This window comes from Xyrauchen texanus, chromosome 31 (genome assembly GCF_025860055.1).
Source record: "Xyrauchen texanus isolate HMW12.3.18 chromosome 31, RBS_HiC_50CHRs, whole genome shotgun sequence".
Lineage (NCBI taxonomy): Eukaryota > Metazoa > Chordata > Actinopteri > Cypriniformes > Catostomidae > Xyrauchen > Xyrauchen texanus.
This window is the reverse complement of record NC_068306.1, coordinates 8,956,014-8,965,317: the sequence shown is the minus strand read 5'-3', so window position 1 is coordinate 8,965,317 and position 9,304 is coordinate 8,956,014. Positions and strand designations below refer to the sequence as shown.

Sequence of the window (9,304 nt, the reverse complement as noted above, 5' to 3'; positions counted from 1 at the left end):
ATGAACTTCACAACATCTACACAAGCATCTACGAACCTCACAACATCGGCATTTAATCAAATGGGAATGCTAAACATTTGTACGCTGAGCTTCCATTTCATGCTTGGTCTTCCCACACACTCCTATGTTATATGGCACATTGTCACAGGAAGAGGAAATGGAATTGCTTCAGAGTTTTTCAACCTCAGTCTTTCTGTTTGTGAGATCGTTTTCTGTCTGAATTCTTTGTTTACTTTATTGACAATAAGATTTCCAAGTTTTTCTACAGTGACGCAGTTTTTATTAGGACTAGGCATCACTGGTCGTCCTCTGTTTCAGTGTCTGATGTGTGTTGAGCGTTATCTGGCAGTGGTTCATCCTGTAACCTTTCTGAAGTTCAAACCTCTCAGATACAGAGTGATCTGTTCTTCTGCTGCCTGGATCATTATTTTTAGCTCCTGTTTGTTCTGCATGTTTATAATCTCAGTTAAGTTTTATATTTTTATGTGGTTCTTCTCTGTGCAGTTGCTACTTTTTCCTTCCATTCAGTTGTTGTGCTGTTCGGCTGTTCTCAGAGCTCTGAAGCAGTCAGGACCAGGAGAGAGAGAGAGAGAGAGAGGAGAAAATCCACATGAAGAGAAGAGCGTTTTATATCATTTTAATCATTACTGTGTCCATGGTTATTATATATATCCCATCCACTATCACAGGTCTCCACAGTGTTCTGACACACCAGAATATTCCCATCCTGTGGATGATCAGTCAAGTTTGTTTTTTAATGGCTGGTTTTGTACAGCCTGTTTTATATTTGCACCGGACTGGGAAACTCTTCTGCCGCTGTTCACCGTAAAACCTGCAACATTGTTACAAAACCATGCATTATACAACTGAACCACTATGTAACACAATAAAAACATTTGGGTTATATAAGGGAATTAAAATCAGTGTCATAATTTAGCTTTCATGTGAAGGTTGAATCTTTCCCCCAATGATTGAATTTCTGGGACATTAGTTTAACTTTATCAATTTAAATTGTATCAATTTATCAAGACAAATTCTCAAGATTGGCTATTTCTAACATCATACCCAAAGAATTAAATCAACATTAACTTATATGTGTGGAGCGGAGGGGGGCGGGGTCGGGTCGGAATGTTGCGCGCCCGGTCCCCAATCGGCCTGATGAGGCGCGCAAGGGATAAAGGCGGCCGGTGACGATGGTTCGAGAGAGAGAATTACGGGCATGTCCGTCGTGTGTTTGTTTATGTTTATGTGCTTTTGGTTTGAGTTTTCATTAAATTATGATTTATGTTGACGAGCAGGTTCTCGCCTCCTCCTTGCCCATCCTTTAACAATGTTACAATATGTAATGCCAGCATTGTATGTATAAGTAGGACTAAAATAGAATATTTTGAACCATGTCAAATGTTAACAAGGACTAAAAGCAAAATATTTACATTTATGCATACGCTTTTATCCAAAGCGACTTAAAGAGCCCTTATTACAGGGACAATCCCCCCGGAGCAACCTGGAGTTAAGTGCCTTGCTCAAGGACACAATGGTGGTGGCTGTGGGGCTCGAACCAACAACCTTCTGATTACCAGATTACCAGTTATGTGCTTTAGACCACTACACCACCACTCCTCAAAATATGTTTTATTTGGTTTTTTCTGAGCAAAAACTGTAGTGGCAGTGGTTCATCAACCTTTCTGAAGTTTAAACCTCTCAGATACAGAGTGGCATGTTGGGTTATCGTCTGGATTGCAGGTCTTGGCGCTTGCATGCACTGAATGTACACAATAATATTGTGAAACAACATGGTCCTACTCACTGCAGTTCCTACTCTTCCTCTCCATTTGACTCTTCTTAGAGCTCTGAAGCAGTCGAGAGTGAGTAATTTTTTTGTGTGGTAAGCAGGTAAAGAGAGATGAGAGAGAGAGAGAGAGAGAGAGAGAGAGAGAGAGAGAGAGAGAGAGAGAGACTTTGACTTTTACGTCTCTTTATTTTCAAAAGATTAAAAAAAGTATATACATCCTTAAATGATATGCTTTCAAGAAAAAAAAACAATATATACACATATCTATAAACAAAAAAAAACAAAAAAATTATAATAGTAATATTATATACATACACACACATATACATACATATATACACACACACGTACATACATTCTTGATCATTATGGCATTATGATCCTTCTTTTAAATATTAATCTTCAAAATACCATCTGAGTCGATTTCACAAATACATTGATTTACTCCCCATATATTTATAAATGTTTCCAGGTCTTCCACTAGATGATAAAAAGCAAATTCCACTTTTAACCTTGCCTTTATTAAAACCTTTAAAATTAAAACTACGTCAGTTGACCCCTCACCATTAATTATTTTTTCCCGTGATAGCCAAATTGCCATTTTGGCTTGTCCAAACAAATAGTTAATTAGAACATGAGCCTCTTTTCTACTCCAATTATATTTCGGCCCGTAAATAAAGAACACAGGTGAAAACACTTCCCCAAAAATCTGACACCAGACCTCTAATTGAAAAAACAAAGGCTGAAGTCTCACACATTGAACAAATAAATGAAAAACAGTTTCCGGTGCTCCACAAAAAGGACACCCCTCCCCTACCTGTGGATCAAGGTGTGCTCTGTGTCTGTTTGTAGCTATTATAGCATGCACAATCCTCCACTGAAGATCTCCAGTCCTTTTCTCAATGGGAGGCTTGTACAAGGTCCTCCAGCTACCCTTGGGGGATGTATGTGATCCGAAAAACTCCTGCCATTTTGATTCCTTAAGTCCTTCCAAAGAATTAAGGTGTGAAACCTTTACACACATCGCATACAGTGCGTCTAGTTCTTGAAACGTCCCAACAGCAGGTGCAGCTGTAATCTCCGGGAACAAAGAGTCTCTGTCTTCATCAGATGTTTCCAAAGCAATTTTAAAATCTGGAGGTAAAAAATCCAAAATATTTTTCAACAGCCTCTGTGTAAGGCGTACTGATCTAAAACCAAGTTTAGCAGCCAGCGTCTCTTAATCATACATGTGGCATTGTTATAAACTGCTTTTATCATTGAGATGAAACTATCTCCAAAGCCAAAAGCCTTCAGAGCATTAAAAAGAAAATGATGGTCAACTCTGTCGAAAGCTTTTTCTTGATATAAAGATAAAAATCCCATGTTGATGTTGTTACTCAGGGCAAAATCAACAACATCACGTACCAAGTGCAGATTATCAGAAATGCATCTGTCTTTTATACAGTAAGACTGATCTTTATGTACAATTTCAAGTAACACCTTATTTAGTCTGTTGGCAAGACACTTTGATATTATTTTATATTCGGAACATAGAATTGCGACAGGTCTCCAATTCTTCAATAATGTGAGATCTCCTTTCTTGGGCAGTAATGTTAAAATTGCCCATTGACAGCTCTTAGGAAGAAACCCTACATGAAACACTTCCTCTAGTACTTCAAGAAGATCAGTTCCAATAATAGTCCAAAAATGTTTGTAAAATTCACCAGGAAGTCCATCTATACCAGGGGTACGACCTGAAGACAGTCCCATTACTGCGGCACTCACTTCTTCAAAGGTGAGTCCAGACTCTAAAGATTGTTTTGGCTCAGGTGATAAACAGGGAAGATTCTGTAACAGTTCATTTTGACTCTGCACATCAGTGTTCTTAATGGCATACAACTGAGAATAAAAATCCACTGCTAATCTACGCATTTCTATAGGATCAGTAATATCATGACTATTGCTGTTTTTCAAACTATACATTTGTTTTTCCTGTACAATTTTGTGCTCCAAGTTAAAAAAAAATATGAGGTTGGGCCATCCATATCTTTCACTGATAAAAACCTACTCCTCAAATGAGCACCTTTGGCTTTCTCATTTAAAATAGAATTCAGTTTTGTTTTCCTTTTCAGACCACTCTTGTAAATTAGCAGAATTATCTCCCATCATGTTCTTTTCAATAATGAGGATTTCTTTCTCAAGCCACTCAAGAGTTCGTTTCAAACACATGGATGAATGAGAAGTGTACTGTTGACAAAACTCTCTAATATGCACTTTGCCGATTTCCCACCACAGAATAATATTCTCAAACCTATTCTTTTCACTTTTCCAATTTTCCCAGAAATGTATAAAACTTTCACAAAAACGTTTTTCTTGCAGCAACTTGACATTAAAATGCCAATAAACACTTTTATGTCTTGTGGAAACCAAAGTGCAGTCAAGAGTAACAAGTTTGTATAGGCACAATAGCTGTATGTACAACTCTATTTCTCATGTTGTTTGATACATATATTCTATCTAAACGTGCTGCAGAGATCCTCCCATCATACCAAGTATATTGTTTTACTGAGGGATTATTTTCCCTCCACATATCTGAAAAATGTAGAGCTTCAGTTATATTAACGAAAACAGTAGATGAATGAACATGCGGTTCTTCCCCGTTTCTATCAACAGAAAAATCAAGTGTGCAGTTCCAGTCTCCCCCTAGAATGATTAAATCACTGTCCTGCTGTTGTTTTAAAAAAATCTTGCAATCTATTGAACATATCAATCCTATCAGGACCTGTGTTAGGTGCATAGATATTAACACAAAAAAAAGACCATTAACCTCAGCTCTAACTGCTAATAAACACCCTGGCTCAATTTCTTTCTGAGAAAGAATTTTTGGTTTAATAAAAGAATAAAAAAGAACTGCAACTCCTGCACTCAAGTTCGTCCCATGACTAAGAACACACTCATTCCTCCACCAAAGTCCCCAATCAACCTCATTATTCACGTCACTATGAGATTCCTGCAAAAATATTACATCTAGTTTTTTCAAATTAATAAAATGTAACAGTGTGTCACTCTTCTTCTTATCCCTCATCCCATTAACATTTAGGGATCCCACCGGTAAAACCTCCATAAGGAAAAGAGAGATAAGAAAAAAACAAGTCAGGAAGAAAGAAAGTACATTAACCATAGTGATTAGATATTTTTTCCCCTCCTTAGCTTCCCTTTTCCTTTTTTTTTCCTTGTCTAATTGCAGTAATATGTTTCTTTAACCTGAATCGTTTCTGCTGCGAAAGCTCGACAAGACTACTTACTCTCCTTGCCCATGTAACAGATGCTACAAATGTATCTAAATCTGGAAAAAATTCACTTATTTCAACGCTTTTGCCTTTTGTTTAATCAGAAATGCATTGATTTGATCTACAGTGTAAAGGTCTTCTTTAATTTTTTTTGTCATCTCACACCCTTCTGACCATTGTTCATCATCTCTTATACTATCATCTGTACATTGAGACATTGTATCCAGCTCATCACCTGAGCCTTCCTCTATCTCCTGTACTTTTGTCTCAATCACTTTCTCAATAACGTCCATTTTCTCCATTTTGTGAGAAACACCACTTGAATGCATGTAGACAGTATTACTACATCCAGCTTTCTCACGTATCTCATATTGATATCGCTTTCACTCACCTCATCTTGCCCGTTTACCTCTTCTGAAGGCCTTTCAGTTTGCTCCGCTGTACTTTGTTTCTGTGTTGTTGTTGTTATTGTTGTTGTTGTAACCTCCGTGGCAGTGATCATGTTGTTATTATTATCCCCTGTCGGTGTATCATTCACTGGCTGTTATTCGCTATCCACTTTTTTGTGTGGACAGGAGAAACGTTTGTGTCCTAAATTCCCACATTCGAAACACTTGAGATTATCCATGCTTGCGTAAACCATGTAAGAGTTCTCTCCGTGATTGACACGGAAAGAAATCTCTAAAGTGCGCTCGGGTGAAGTCAGAAACATAAACAACTGTCTTCTAAATGAGAGAACGTGTTTGAGTGCCGTATTTTTACAACCTAATGGGATCATTTTAATCGGGCTTGCGATTTTTCCATACCGCGACAATACTTTGACGATACTGGTACGCCCTAATGGAGGCTCCACTCGGGGTAGACACGCTGACACAAAACCCCACAGGGTTGCGCATGTACGTATTTCTCCTAGTGAGCCTGCTTGCACAGGTGCTGTGCAAGGTCAGGGACGACGGGAACAAGTCATTCTAGTGGCTCCCTATTGGCCCACTCAGACTTGGTTCTCGGATCTCGTACTCCTCAAGTCAAGTCAAGTGGTTTTTATTGTCGTTTCAACCATATACAGTTAGTACAGTACACAGCAAAACGAGACAACGTTCCTCCAGGACCATGGTGCTACATAAAAACAACAAAGGACCAACACAGGACCACTTGAGACAGCACAACGAAATAAAATACCTATATAAAATACCTATATATACCTATATAAAGTGCACGTGCAAACATGTGCAAAGTACGGGACAGTACAACAAATGTCTGACAATGAACAGGACAATAGACACAGTGCAGCGCCGACCAGTACACAGTAGTGCAAAAAGATGACAATTTCTAAAAACGTAAACATAACATACTATAAGATAGTGTTCTATGCACATAGCAGTTATTGAGGTAGCAGACAGTTATAAAGTGACAGTAATTAAAGTGCAACTCAGGACACGTGTGTGTGTGTGTGTGTGTGTGTGTGTCAAACCAGTCTCTGAGTATTGAGGAGTCTGATGGCTTGGAGGAAGAAGCTGTTACACAGTCTGGCCGTGAGGGCCCGAATGCTTCAGTACCTCTTGCCAGACGGCAGGAGGGTAAAGAGTTTGTTTGAGGGGTGTGAAGGGTCGTACACAATGCTGGTTGCTTTGCGGATACAGTGTTTTTTGTAAATGTCTTTGATGGAGGGAAGAGAGACTCCTCGCAACAGCCCCTCCCTGGCAAATCCCCCTGAGGAAGGACCTTCTTTCTCAGGGACGGGGCATGCTCTGGCATCCGCACCCAGACATCTGGAACCTCCAAGTCTGGCCCCTGGACGGGATGCGGAAGATCTAGCTGATCTACCACCTGCTGTCGTAGACACGATCAACCAAGCCAGAGCCCCCTCTTCCAGGCAACTTTACACCCTGAAGTGACAGTGTTTTTTCCGGGCTGAAGACTCACAGAGGTGCGCAGATAGGTCAGTGCTTTCATTCCTGCAGGAGAGGTTGGAGGGGAGGCTGTCCACTGGGTAGTGGATGCCATTACGTTTGCCTATTGCACCCAAGCCGCTTTAACTCTATGCGAGAAACATAGAGAGAGAAAAGGCTCGGCTGGCGTGGCCTGCTCCCATGCTTGGCACGTCGTCTGGTTCCCCCCTGTCGGGGATAAATAACCAGAAGGCTTTGACAATTTTATGGGGCGTTGGGGAAGGGTACGTGCAGCCTGGCACAGCTGGTCACTTTGGCACGTAAAATACCTGCCCACTCCTGTGTCAGCAGTACACGTACATGGCTCAGCACATGGCGTGATTTCAATTGGACCCCTAGTGTTGCTTCTTCGACACAACGTCGGCGTGAGCGACAGACGGGGAACATCTAGGTTACGGATGTAACCTCCATTCCCTGATGGAGGGAACGAGACGTTGTGTCTTCCCGGCCACATCGCTGAACGGAGCCACTGTTGCGGCCGAACCTTATTGTCGGCTCCTCAGAAAAATCCTGAATGAAACAGACGCATTTCCCTCCCTTTATACCCGTATGTCCGGGGGCGGGACATGCAAATTCTGTCTGCCAATTTCTCATTGGCCTTTTCGCATAGATCAGAGATGCAAAAAGCTCTCAAGAGAGAACCCTAGTCTCGCTTCTTCGACACAACCTCTCGATCAGGGAACGGAGGTTACTTCCGTAACCTATATGTTCTTCTATCTATTTTGGCTGACTCAGTTATTCAGTGGGGGGCTCTGTGGGGACCATGCCATCTTTTGCAGGGCTCCGTGTTCTTATATTCTATTCTAGTCTGTTCTTATATTCTATGGGAGTCTAAAATATATATTTCCTATTGACACTAAACTGAAAATATAAATAATCATCTTAAGACAAATGTTATTGTGAAGTATCTTACGTGCATCTTAAGACTTTTGCACAGTACTGTATGTCACTAAATAATTATAAACTAAATAAAGTCGGATAAATACCAACATTTTACATAAGATAGTCTTTCCATTGGAAGCAGATGCTGATTCATTTTTCTCCATTTGCATGTCATTTATTTAGAGTGACAGCCAAGTATGTTTATTTGTGTAAAGATAAACTATGCGGTTATGCTTTTGACTTTTCATAAATTACATCAACTACATAAATTACATCAACTCCATTAATACATCGATACAGTCAGGCTGATGCCATCATTTGAAGGTGCAATGTTCAGAGTGTAGATGCCTGAAAAGAGAGCTGTTTATCATTGACTGGGAAAACGGATAATTACTTAAAGGTAAAGGTTTTCTTGTATGATTTAAATGACACCCTGTTTTTGTCTAAAATATGGTTTTGGGTTATAATTACATGAAAACGTGTTTTCTGATTTATGGTATAATTGTACACATATAGGTATTCTACATATATTAAGCCCTGCGACAGGCCTATCAGCTCCAAAGATAATTTTTTTCCAGTAAAAGAATTTTGAAATATTTCCTGCATAACAGAAGTTGACTCAGCAGTACCAAATTCATTTTAAAATGTAATATGCGACATGCAACACATAGAAATAAATATTTATATATTTTTTGCAAATTAAAAAATTACACTATGTGCGTTTATGTGCGTTTAGCAGTGTTTTGATGTAAGGGTGTTTTTATTTTCATTAAATGCAATATTTTATTCAGTTGTAATCGTATCGTACTATTTTTTATTTCTTATAAGGGATCCATGAGGGGTTATCTATTCATGTATTTATAAATGTTTTTGATGAGTCAATACTTAAATCAATGTAATCAATATGTCATCAAAGACCATGGCTACTTTGATGAATCTAAAATACAAGATAAGGATTTCATGATTAACATTCTAAAATGTGGAAAATTAAAATTATAAAGAATCATTAGGTGTGTCCAATCGTTTGACTGGCAGTGTATATAAATGTGGTCTTGTCTTATAATTTGACTATTGAGTTGAACTTAAATTCTAATTCTAATTAGCAGCTGTTCATCATCGCACCATTAGCTGGGTAATTCCTAGCCAATCACATGTAAGCCGTTTCTTTATAAGTCTGCTCACAATCTATCACATTGCTGTTTCAGTGTGCTTACACAGCAACCTCCACCACCCCACCACCACCAGTTGAGGTAGGCTTCTCGCCCCTGCTTCCTATCTCCGGCAGGATAAAACGGTTCCGAGTACAACTTCTTCGGACCTACGCCAAAGACAGACATTACTTTTCTGTTTTATATTCATCAAATAAATGTCATATTAAATGTCACTCACGTCTCCCTGAAAGAATTATT

At 39.3% G+C, this 9,304-nt stretch overlaps 1 pseudogene; it reads left to right on the top strand.

Moving 5' to 3' along the window:
- Positions 1-829, top strand: LOC127624524 (G-protein coupled receptor 4-like; annotated as a pseudogene).
- Positions 830-9,304: the final 8,475 nt, after the last annotated feature.